Source organism: Cricetulus griseus, chromosome 2 (genome assembly GCF_003668045.3).
Source record: "Cricetulus griseus strain 17A/GY chromosome 2, alternate assembly CriGri-PICRH-1.0, whole genome shotgun sequence".
NCBI classification, from domain to species: domain Eukaryota; kingdom Metazoa; phylum Chordata; class Mammalia; order Rodentia; family Cricetidae; genus Cricetulus; species Cricetulus griseus.
In genome coordinates this window covers 400025109-400037761 of record NC_048595.1, presented here as the reverse complement: position 1 = coordinate 400037761, position 12653 = coordinate 400025109, and the positions used below count along the sequence as shown (strand labels likewise).

At 42.0% G+C, this 12653-nt stretch overlaps 1 long non-coding RNA gene across 1 annotated transcript; it reads right to left on the bottom strand.

The window, feature by feature from the left end:
• Window positions 1–6632: 6632 nt before the first annotated feature.
• LOC113833537 lies at window positions 6633–11144 on the bottom strand. Its single transcript, XR_003481358.2, has 2 exons — window positions 11002–11144; window positions 6633–7861 (listed from the first exon to the last, which is right to left on the bottom strand). It is a non-coding gene; the product is annotated as an uncharacterized LOC113833537 (long non-coding RNA).
• Window positions 11145–12653: the final 1509 nt, after the last annotated feature.

The following is a 12653-nucleotide window of genomic DNA, read 5'->3' as shown; positions in this document are numbered from 1 at the left end:
CTGACTTTCAAAGTTTCCATTGAGAAGTCAACTATGATTCTGATAGGTCTGCCTTTTTATGTTACTTAACCTTTTTCCTTTGCTGCTCTTAATATTTTCTCTTTATTCTGTACATTTGGTGTTTTGATTATTATGTGTCGAGGGGACTTCTTTTTGTGGTCTGTTTGGTGTTCTGTAAGCTTGTACTTTCATAGACATATCCTTCTGCAGGTTGGGGAAGTTTTCTTCTATGATTCTGTTGAATATATTTTTGGTACCTTTGAGCTGTATTTCTTCACCTTCTTCTATACCTATTATTGTTAGGTTTGGCCTTTTCACAGTGTCCCATATTTCCTGGATATTTTGTGTTAGAGATTCGTTGGACTTGAGATTTTCCTTGGTTGATGAATGTATATCCTCTAGCGAGTCTTCAACAACTGAGATTCTCTCTTCCATCTCTTGTATTCTATTGGTTATACTCACATCCTTAGATCCTGATCCAGCCTTTGTATTTCCAGCATCCCCTCATTCTGTGTTTCCTTTATTGTTTCTATTTCAGCCTTCATACCTTGAACTGTTTCAAGTGCTTCCTTCACTTGTTTGGTTTTTTTTCTTTAGATTCCTTAAAAGAATTACTTATTTCTTGAATTTTTTGTTTGCTTTTTCTTCTATTTCTTTAAGAGATTTTCTTGTTTCCTCTTTAAAGGTCTGGAACATCTTCATGAAGTAGATTTTTAGTCTGTCTATTCTTCCTCTGTGTTGTGCTTTTCAGATCTTCTTGATGTGGAGTCCCTCGATCCTGGTGGTGTCATATTAGTCTTTCTGTTGAGTGTGTTCTTATTCTGCCTTCTTCCCATCTCTTCTCCCAGTGGGTGCACGTAGGGTCTTTCTATCTCCTCTTTTCATCCAGTGGTGTGTGTGGACCAAGACTTCAATGTCTGCAGATATGGATGGTCTTGCCTCTCCTGGTAGTCTCCTCACTCAGGAGAGTTTGGGGCAGCAGAGGGGGAAGGGAGAGTGAGGTATTTCCAGACTCAAGGAGGTCCTTCCTGTCTGGGTGGGTCCACTCTATGCAGGCAGGACCACTCTCTGCAGCCACAGGCCCAGAGAGATCCTGGGGTGATGGGGCCCTTGGGGAAGAGTAGGACTCAGGAGAGGTCAGGGAGGGGGAAGGAAGCTGTTTTTAGGTTTTTAAGCCTTCTGTAATATGCTTTATGTATAACGTGAGGGATGAAACTATTTCATCTTGTTGAAACCTAATTATTTTTGTGCTACTTATTAAGCAATTATTACATGAGGGGGGTGTCCTTCTGTATGGTGTAAATATATGTTTCTCTTTTGGTTTATGAATAAAGCTGTTTCAGCCAATGGACAGGCAGGATGTGGCCAGACAGGAAGTATAGGCAGGGTTACCAGACTAGGAGAATTCTGGGAGGAAAAATATGGAGAGTGAATCCAGAGAGCAGTGAGATGCCATGTATCTGCCAAGAAAGAAAGAGATCCAGACATCACCAGTAAACCAAGACCATGTGGAGATACACAGATTAATACAAATGGGTTAATATTTAAGAGAGAGCTAGCCAATAAGAAGCCTGAACCATTGGCCAAATAGTTTAAGATTAATTATAAGCCAGCAGCAGAACAGGGCAGGACAGAAACTTATGTCTACAATTGCACCCACTGAATTCCCATTAGTGGGGCTCTACTGAGCCCTGCTAAATGCCTGTTGCCTATACTTAAGCCAGAGCCTCACTAGAGCGTCCGTGAGGATGAGGACTTTGCTTTGCACAATTTCTTTTCTCTGTTTCTTATGACCAAAAGATGCCTCCATACCTAGAGAAGTGTGTCCCCTTAAGTGCTCAAAAAGTTTTCAGGGACCAGCATAATGGAGTACATTTCTAATACCTCCCTGTAGTAGTTGGGAGGTTGAGGCAGGTAGAATTCTGTGTCTCTGAAGTCAACCTGTTCTATGTAGTGAGTTTCAGGGTAGCCATTATTATGTCGTGAGTCTCTGGAGAAAAGAAAGAAGGAAAAAAGAAAGGAGGAAAGGAAGCAAAAGAGAAGAAATACCTTACTAAGTAAATGAACAAATCATGGGTTAGGGTGGGTTGAGTGTTCACCTTTCCTTTGCTCAATTTTAACTACTAGGTCCTCAGTCATTTCAACAAGTTAGAGAAAACAATTTTTTCATTTAAAATTCCAACTGGGATTTTTTTTCAAATAAGGAAAGAAACTATTTTTTCTTATATTTGCCTCATATTCAGACATACTCTTAAGTTCCTTTACAGGTTTTCCACAGGATTTTGCAAATCATTCTGGATTTCCTAGAAACTTATCACTATAATTTAATCAGCTTATCATCTATAAATGAAATAAATTTCCTCTTTTTGTGCCATGCTAATTCAAATTATTTCCTTTTCTTGATCTAATATATTAGATGAAACTTTCAAAACAATACTGAACAATAGTTGAGAAGCCAAGTACCCCCATATTATCCTGATTTCAATAGCAATCATTTCCATATTTTGTCACTTGTCCAAATCTAAATTACTAGCTATTAATAATTAGTCTCTGAAACTTTATGTGGTCTCCTCCCTTCTTCTTTTTAGACTTTAATTAAGAATGGCTCATGAATAAAATATTAACTTTTAGAGACTATTAGGTTAAAATAATCTATGAATATGATCTCTCTTTCATTTGTTCATTTGATAGACTATATTAAGTAGTTCTTTAAAAGGTTTTCCATAAAGAGACATATTTATATTGGTGCAGCCTATTTGTTCATAGTGCATGCTTCTTTCACTATATCTTAAATTTGCTAACATATTTGGTTTAGAATTTTTGCCTTTTTGTTAATAAGCTTTTAAATTTTCATTTTTATGTATTCCCTATTATTTTGAAGGTATCTTATCCAAGCCTCAGAAAATTCACTGTCATTTGTTTGTGCTGTGACCTGGAATCATTCACAATCATTGGGTTTTATTCTCTTTAAAGCTGTGTTACTTTAAGGGCCTCAGACTAATTCCAGTCTGAAAAACATAGAGTATATTTATGGGTTCTTGCTAATGCTGTGACAAATTGCCAAAAAGTTAGTGGCATAAACAATGCAGTTACAGAAGATGAAATCAAGTTAAAGGGCTGTGCTTCTACAGGCTTCACAGGAGAACCTACTCCCTGCCTTCTCTTTGCTCTAAAGTGACATACTTCTTGGCTCACCTCACTCTGACCTCAACTTCCTGCCTCACAGCTCCTTCCCTCAGAAGGCCCCATGTGATGACACTGGAACCTGGGTAATCCAAGATGACATTCCTATCATAAGACCCTGCATCATGTCTGCCAAGTCCCTTCACTGAGTAAGAAAACAGATTCACAGGCTCTAGACACTGGGATGTGGTCTGCCTTGGGGGACCATAATTCTGCCTGTCACATTCAGGAACTTCAAATGTTCAGAAAACTTTGCAGCAATTTGACTGAGGAATTTTAAGACTATTAACTCTAATAATAGAGCATTATGACTTGTAATTTTTTTTCTTTTTTCTTTATTTTATTTTTATAAATTAATTTATTTGGGTTTTTTTGAGATCGGATCTATGATGCCCTTGTTCTAGAACTCACTATGTAGACCAAACTGGACTCAAACTCACAAAGATGCGTCAACCTCTACTCCAAATTGCTGGGATTAAAGGCATGCAATACTACTTCTGGCACACTTCTTTCACTTTAGAGAAAAATTACACTAATAAATATATTGATCTGTATTATTATCTAATTTAAAATTTGATTTTCCACTATAAACACTTTGAGAAGCGTTGCTTTAAAGCTGTGACTCAGCTCCAAGACCACCTGGAACAAAGGCCTTTAATATGCTTTAGTCATCTTTCTAAATTCTTCTCCTGTGACTCATATGTGTGGGTTTTTTGTAATTTTTTATTAGTTCAAATTAGGAACATGCTTGCTTCACATGTCAATCCCTCCTCCCTCTCCCTCCCCTCCCCCCAACCTCCCACCTGTCCCTACCCCATCCACCCTCCACTCCCCAGCCCCCTCAACGGGGGCTCCCCAAAGTCCACCACATCATCCTGGGCCAGGCCTAGGCCCTCCCCCATGTGTCCAGGCTGAGACATGGGATGGGCTCTCAAAGTCCCTTCTTACACCAGGGAAAAATACTAATCCACTACCAGGGGCCCCCTAGAGTGCAGAGGCCTCCTCTTTGACATCCATATTCAAGGGTCTGGATCAGTTCCGTGCTGGCCTCCCATGCAGCAGTCTGGGGTCGATGTGCTTCCCCCTTGTTCAGGCCAGATGTTTGTGTGGGATTCACCAGCCTGGTACCAACCCCTTCAATCTTCATTCCTCCCTCTCTGCAACTAAGTTCCAGAGTTCAGTTCAGTGTATATCTGTGGGTGTCTGCCTCTGCTTCCATCAGCCACTGGATGGGGGCTCTAGGATGGCATAAAAAGTAGTCATCAATCGCATCATAGGGGAAGGGCGTTTAGGTTATCCTCTCCACCATTGTCTGGATTGTCAGTTCGTGTCATCCTTGTAGATCTCTGGAAATCTCCCTAGTGCCAGATCTCTCCTCGGACCTATAATGGCTCCCTCTGATATGGTATCTCTCATCCTGCTCTCCTCTGTTCTTCCCCCAACTCAATATTTCTGCTCCTTCATTTCTTCTTCTCCCCTCCTCTTCTCCTCCTCTCATTCTGGCAACTCCCTCTCCCCTAGCCTCATGCTCCCAATTAGCTCAGGAGATCCTGCCCCTTCCCATTCTCTGGAGTCCATGCATTTATCTCTTTGAGTCCTTCTTGTTTCCTAGTTTCTTTGGTGAAGAGGATTATAGGCTGGTAATCCTTTGCACTGTGTCTAAAATTCATACATGAGTGACTACATACGATGTTTGTCTTTTGTGACTGGGTTACCTCACTCAGGATGGTTTCTTCTAGTTCCATCCATTTGTCTGTGAATTTCAAGATTCCATTGCTTTTTTCTACTGAGTAGTACTCCATTGTATAAATGGACCACATTTTCTCTATCCATTCTTCAGTTGAGGGGCATCTAGGTTGCTTCCAGGTTCTGGCTATTACAAACAATGCTGCTATGAACATGGTTGAACATATATATGTCATATATGTTGTATGAACGTGTATTATTTGGGTATATGCCCAAGAAAGGAATTGCTGGATCTTGACATAGACTGATTCCCATTTTTCTGAGCAACCGCCATACTGATTTCCAAAGTGGTCTAACAAGTTTGCACTCCCACCAGCAAGGGAGGAGTGTTCCTTTTTCTCCACATCCTCTCCAGCATACATTGTCACTGGTGTTTTTGATTTTAGCCATTCTCGCCGGTGTAAGATGGTATCTCAGAGTTGTTTTGAGTTGCATTTCTCTGATGGCCAAGGATTTTGAGCACTTTCCTAAGTGTCTTTCAGCCATTTCAGATTCCTCTGTTGAGAAGTTTCTATTTAGTTCTGCACCCCACTTTTTAATTTCATTGTTTGGTGTTTTGGTGGGTAGCTTCTTGAGTTCCTTGTTTATTTTGGAAATCAGCCCTCTGTCAGATGTAGGGTTGGTGAAGATCTTTTCCCATTCTGTGGGCTGTCATTTTGTCTCACTGACTGTGTCCTTTGCCTTACAGAAGCTTCTCAGTTTCAGGAGGTCCCATTTATTGATTGCAGACCTCAATGTCTGTGCTACTGGTATAATGTTCAGAAAAAGTGGTCTCCTGTGACAATCCATTCAAAGATATCTCCCACTTTCTCTTCTAGAAGACTCAGTGTGGCTGGATTTATGGTGAGATCTTTGACACATTTGCACTTAAGTTTGTGCATGGTGACAGATATGGATCTATCTGTAATCTTCTGCTTGTCTGAATCCAGTTGTGACAGCACCATTTGTTGAAGATGCTATCTTTTTTCCATTGTATAGCATCTTTGTTAAAAAAAATAAGGTGTTTGTAGGTGTGTGGGTTAATATCAGGGTTTTCAATTTGATTCCATTGGTCTGTCTATTTTTGTGCCAATACCAAGCTGTTTTCAGAACTATGGCTCTATAATAGAGCTTGAAGTCAGGGATGGTGAAGCCTCCAGAAGACCCTTTATTGTACAGAGTTGTTTTGGCTATCCTGGATTTTTTGTTTTTCCATATAAAGTTGAGTATGGTTCTTTCAAGGTCTGTGAAGAACTGTGTTGGGATTCTGATGGGGATTGCATTGACTCTGTAGATTACTTTTGGCAAGATTGCCATTTTTACTATGTTGGTTCTACCTATCCAAGAGCATTGGAGATCTTTCCATTTTCTGTTATCTTCTTTAACTACTTTCTTTAAAGACTCAAAGTTCTTACTATACAGGTCTTTCACTTTTTTGGTTAGAGTTACCCCAAGATAGTTTATGTTGCTTGTGGATATTGTGAAGTGTGATGTTTCTCTGATTTCTTTCTCATTGCATTTATCATCTGTATATAGTAGGGCTACCGATTTTTTTGAGTTAATTTTGTATCCTGCTACTTTGCTGAAGGTGTTTATCAGCTGTAGGAGTTCCCTGGTAGAGTTTTTCAGGTGACTATGTCGACGATCATATCATCTGCAAATAGTGAAACTTTGACTTCTTCCTTTCCAATTTGTATCCCTTTGATCTCCTTTTCTTGTCTTATTGCTCTAGCTAGAACTTTTAGCAGAGAGGGTAGGAAGAGTGAGGTGTTTCCCGACTCAGGGATCTCCTCCCTGCCTGAGCGGGTCCACTCTAAGCAGGCACCGGCCCAGAGAGATTCACAGTAGGGGTCAGGCTGGTGGAGGATAGCATATGTGTGGTTTTATAAGTATTCTTGCATTCATCTGGATAGTTGATATGCCTACAGGAAAGTCAGTGGGTCAACAGCCTCCTGTGCTACTCATACCTCATTTGCTGTTACAGACTTCATGATGAGAAGAAAAGCTGGGAGAACCTGTCCAGTCACCATGGCATCATCCAACCTAACACCACATCAGGAGAACTCTGTGGTGTCCCAGATGCATCTTCAACAGTCCACTAGCAGTTTTCTCAACAGAAAGCAGAATATTCTTCCTTGCCTTCGGGAGCTAAAACTCTAGCAATCCACATTGAGGGCTTGCTGCTTCAGATCATTTGTCAGCTAACACTAGTGGTAGCATGTGAAAAAGTGCATGTGGAAGGCATCAGAAAGAGAAGTGCCCCAACACATAGTTGCCATAGCAATTGTGGGGTGTCTTTTCAGTGATAGATATATGAATTCTTACAGTTCCAGAGGAGGGAGTTCGAAGTAATGAGTCACAATAAAGAATATAAGTGGGTAACAAGTATTCTGAAACAGCTTCCATGGGAGGCTGAAGACCATGGCCAGTGTCTAGGCCACTACCAGTCATGGATTTAGCTCTATAGGTCTTGAAAGGATATCTGGGAAGACGTGGTTGAAACTGAGATCTCCTTGCCCTTCTGTCCACCACTGTGAACTTAGCTCGTGGTCTGTCTGAGGATTTCCCTCAATGGTAGACTATAAGATATATTCTATCCAGGCTCAATTTGTTTAGTAGTGGAAGAGAGTCTCAGAGTATTTAGTCTGTCGTATTGTTTGGTGTGGGGGGATAATTGTTGTTTGTCACTTATTTTTTGAGACAGGGTCCTCACTATGTAGTTTTGACTATCCTAGAACTTACTATGGAGTCCAGGCTAGTTTTGAACTCACAGATACCGGCAGTAAATGAGCGTGCACCATCATGTCCAGCTTTGCTATTCTTTTTGAAGTCATTCCAAGCAGGTTTTGGCTCCCTGCAGTCTCTTGTCAGAATAATCCATCACCTTTTGATTGATCACTCTTTGTTCTGACTTGGTTCATGAGCAGCAAATGATCCAGGTAACTTCAGCCTCCTCAAAAAAAAAAAAAAAAAAAAAAAAAAGCTGGATCTCCCAAAATCCCATGACACCCTGCCGCAGCTGCAGCTCTCTTGTACCCTCCCTGGGTTTATTGCCTACTCTCCATTACTAATTCCTCTGATATTCTTGCCTTCATCCTCTTCTTCTGAACTCACGCCAGACAGATCTCATCTAATCTATTGGCTTCAAATTATCATTCAAGAAGTAGCCTCTGAACTACAACTTTCTATATCAAACTGCCTGCTTGAAAGTTCCACCACCGTACCACACCTGCCTCAGCCAAGGCAGCAGTTCTTCACCAGCTGGACCATGCTAGGTTCCTTCACAAGATTCTACAATATCTCCCCTACATGCCCAATACACCTCCTCTCTTCCAGTAGCCTTTTTCTCCCCAGACTCAGGTTTACCTACAAAATGCAGTATCTAACCCCCTACAGCTGTTTATTACACCACTGTTTGATACAAGCTGGTACAGTCAATGTTATCTCTCCCTTACGTTCAAACTGAACTGTGCAGTTTATGATAATTGTCATCCAGTAACCTCTCACTGCTTCTTTCTCAATGACAAAAACCTGGAAAGTATATGCAACAGGTAAGCTACGCCCCTTGAAGCTAAGTGTAATATGTGGTTCTGGTGTGCCCCGTGTGATGGAAATGGAACTGTTGTGTGAGTGGCAGTTGACCCTTTCTGCTGCTTCAGAATGGTCCTGGTGGCTACAGCTGCAGTATTCATTATGGAGCATGAGGCATCCATGACAGAGGACACCAGGCACTCAGGATAGAAAAGCACAGCTGCAGAAGCCTGGTCCTCGATGACTTTCTGCAGCCACGCCATGAGTTCTAAATTGCAAGCCTTTGGGTGTTTTGATAGAAATATAATAATAAAGCTTAGATTTCCTATTATATGTAGCAAATCTCGTGGTAAACTGGAAAATATAATAACCCTTTTCAGTTTTGTCAGGTCACATTATTTCTCTACTCAAAATTCTCCTTTCCTTCTCACTCACAGTAAATCCCTAGTCTCCATCATGGTCACTAGACTCTGCATGCTCCGCCCTAAGCCACTTCTCTGAACTCATTTCCACTCCCACCCTCCTGCCACCACAGGGCTTTCTTGCCAGGACGAGATGGACCAGGATGCTTCACCTTGAGGCTCCCGCCTGCATCTCCTCTCCCAATACTCTCTCATTCCCCACTTTCTGCATCCACACATCATCTCATGGAGGAGCTCTTTCCTCACCATCCCACCTTCAGCTTGGAATTCTCCACTTCTTATTTCTATCACAGTGGTGACCATCACCTGCTTGCATGTTATATTTATCTAATTTTATGCGTGACCACAGGGTTTGATCACCATGCCATCCCACTGAGAGCTCAACTGAGACAAAAGATGTGTCTGCTTAAAGCAGGGGATCACTTGGAGAAAAAGGACAGGGAAGAATATTCAGAATATTCCCATATTCACGGGGAAGATTGAGTGTTCACATGTTTGCTCCAGGAGCTGCAGCTGTGGCTCATGGGAAAGGAAGCAGGTATAAGGGTTTGCACAGACAGCCCTAGCAGAGCAAACCACACTCTGGTTTCCAAGTGGAATGTCAGGTGAGTCTTTCAATTCTTCTGCCTCTTCTGTCGCTCCCAGATCTGGAAGATGCCTGCTAAGTGTGTCCTACTAGCTGCTTCATACCAGATCACACAGCGGGTGCAGAGGACACTGACACAGAGGCAACCTTCATCACAGCTGTTCACTGTGTCCCTTGCCAACACTAAGAGAAGCAGAAGCCACCTGAGACTACATGTCACCCACCCCCTGCCCCAACAAAAGGCAGAAGATTCCATGGCCTCCCTGGCCCACTTGGGCTTTATTTACCTGTCATTAAAGTAGTGTCGAATCTCCCAGAAACTTCATCCTAAACAAAGACACATGGGACCCCTGAGAAGGTCCATAGCCACCTCAGCCCCATTTTATTTCCATGGGAAGATGAAGTGAGCTGCCTTTAGTAGACACCAATACTGGTTCTACTTCTTCCCTCCCAGAACTTCTTGGGCTACCAAAATAAAGCACAGTTTTGTCTATAAGATCTCAGACTTGGATCAGAGGGGGCTCCCTTTTTATTCCTTTAGTGTCTCTTTAATCTCTGTTTCTGATTCTTGACTTTCTATCTGCTCAAGTATATCATCCTCCGTACTGGTCGCTCTCCTCCTTTCTTTTGTATGTATCTTTGTCTCTCTGTGTCTCTGCCCATTCACATTCCCTATGCCTTTTACACCTTACCCCTGTGCTAAACCCAATCACCCCTCACCTCACTGCCTCATTACTCATCCATTCTCATGGTCCTTGAGTGCACACTATCCAAGTCTTCACCCAGGAATCTGTGAGCTCCACCCCAAGACCTGGTGGGTGCTCCACAGCTCACACAGGCTCCCACAGATGGCTAATACAGGCTCCCTTGCTGAAATTGTCTTCCTTCAGTTCCTTTTCTCCTTCTGTCCTTCACCTGTCCCCTAATTCATCCTTCTCTTTGGATAATGAAGTTTTCCCAGCATTCAAAGTTAGCACGACTTCATTATTTTTATTATTTTAAATACACGTATATTTGTGTCTGTGTGGGATATATGCACATGAGTACAGGTCTCTGTGGGGGTCAAAAGAGGAAGCTGGATTCCACCTAACCACCTAATATGAGTGCTGGGAACCAAACTTGGGTGCCCTGGAAGAGCAGTTTAAGGTCTTATCCATTGAACATCCTCTCTGGTCCCTCAATATTCACTGGGCATCCCTGTTGTTATTCAGTTCATTTTCTTATTAACATCATAGTAAAATCAGACTAGAAATGGGAATGGTGGCTCATGCCAGTTAGGGCACCAATGACAGACCAAAGCATATTCCACCCAAGTATATGGTGAACCTACAGTAAGTTTAATGGGTTATTTACAGAAGCATGGGTGAGGGACTACTTAATAGAGAGTGTGTGGCCCCAAAACAGATGCACTGCCAAAAATCCCCACCTCAGGGTAGGTAATAACTTCCTTGTAGTTGCGTATGACCCCCACTCTCACCCTTTAGGTAACCTTTCACCCGTTCATGTTCTTTAGAATTTCCCAAAACTTCATGTAACTCCAGGTTATGTACTCACAGCTGAAAATTTGAAGCTAGGAACCTCAGATGAGAGAGAATATGTGACATCTTCCCCGGTTGGTTATGCGTTATCAAGTGAGCAACTCTAAAAACATATACAAACAAGTAACATTATACAGACAAATATCAGGTAATAGTTGTATATTCAGGAATATATGTATGTGGGCAATATATGTATTATATAGTTAGTTATATATGTACAAATATATATATGCATACACGCATATATACAATTAAAGAAAAAAAGAGGCCATGAATTTTAAAGAGAGCCAGGGGCCTACATGGGAGGGTTTGGAGGTCAAAAGGGAATGGGAAGTTGATGTAATTATATTATAATCTCAAAATATTTTAAGAAATGCATGCACATAGGGCAGAATTACAGTGGGTATAAGGCATGCAGTGCTAGGATTTCAAACAGGTCAAACAAACACAGATTCCTGGGAGGCAATCAGCCAGAAGGCCAGGAGTGCAACAGAAGTCTGAGAGAAGGAGCAGGCTAGAGCTTCATCTCAGTAGCAGAAACTTACCAAGGACATGCATTACCACCCACTGCCCAGGGAACCAATTCTGCCTTCAATGAGACCCTCCACATTCTCAAAGGCTTCACACAATGTGCACACACACACACACACACACACACACACACACACTACTGTCAGCTGTATCTGATTACAGACCACATAAATTAAGAAAGTTCTATGATAAAATAACCGAGTAGAGACCCATCTAGAAGGATGACTGTTTTCATCCAGAAGCAAATGTGTTTCATTTGTTTTATCTTTATTTGTGTATCTTTACAAAGGTCTGTGGATGTTGGAAGGTTAGGCAGGAGGAACCAAGAAAACTGAACCATGTGTAGAGCCTGGATGGCAAGGATCTCTTGTCAGTCAGACAATGGAAATGGGCTGTGAGAAAGTTAAAAGTCATGTCAAATCATTTGGAGCGCTGTGATGTCACCAGAAAGGAGCTGTTCTACCACAAATCCATGTAGGCCATAGTTAGGAGCTTAAGGGGACTGAGACTTGTGTCTGAGAGGATTTGAAGCTGACAGGATAACCTGAGAGAATAAAAGGCCAAAGATACTGGCAAATGCACAGAAAGAAAAAGTCACGGGGAGACAGTTAGGAGAATAGAGGCTCCTAGGGAACCAAGAAGCTCATTAGGATAAACTGGGCTTGTCCTTGTGTGATTTTTTTCAGGGATTGAAGGAAAATGATGAAGAAGACACAACAAAGAGACTCCTTACAAACACAGTCACAGCAATGTCACATGCTTCCTGATAAAGAAAGCCAAAGGAAAGAATTCACCCTAGCTCACTCCACACAGACAGGCTGCTTGCTTCCTCCTTCCTGGTAGTCTTTACAAACAAGGAGAATGATATCCACTTTAGCCCCTTTGCTTCTAAATCACTAATAAAGCCATATCCCTGCACAAACCCAGCTAGCCCCTCCCTAATTACTACCACAGAACAAGGAGGGAGGAGAAGTGATGGAAGTCCACCCAGAGAGAACCAGATGTAACCGGGTCAGTGAGGGTTGTACCCACTGGAACACTTCAGAACACGAGGGCCTCCTGAGGTTCCAGGAATTTCATCAGGGAACAGAAGCCCTGTGTCCTTCACACCCCACTGGGCAGCTCTCTTTTCCCCAA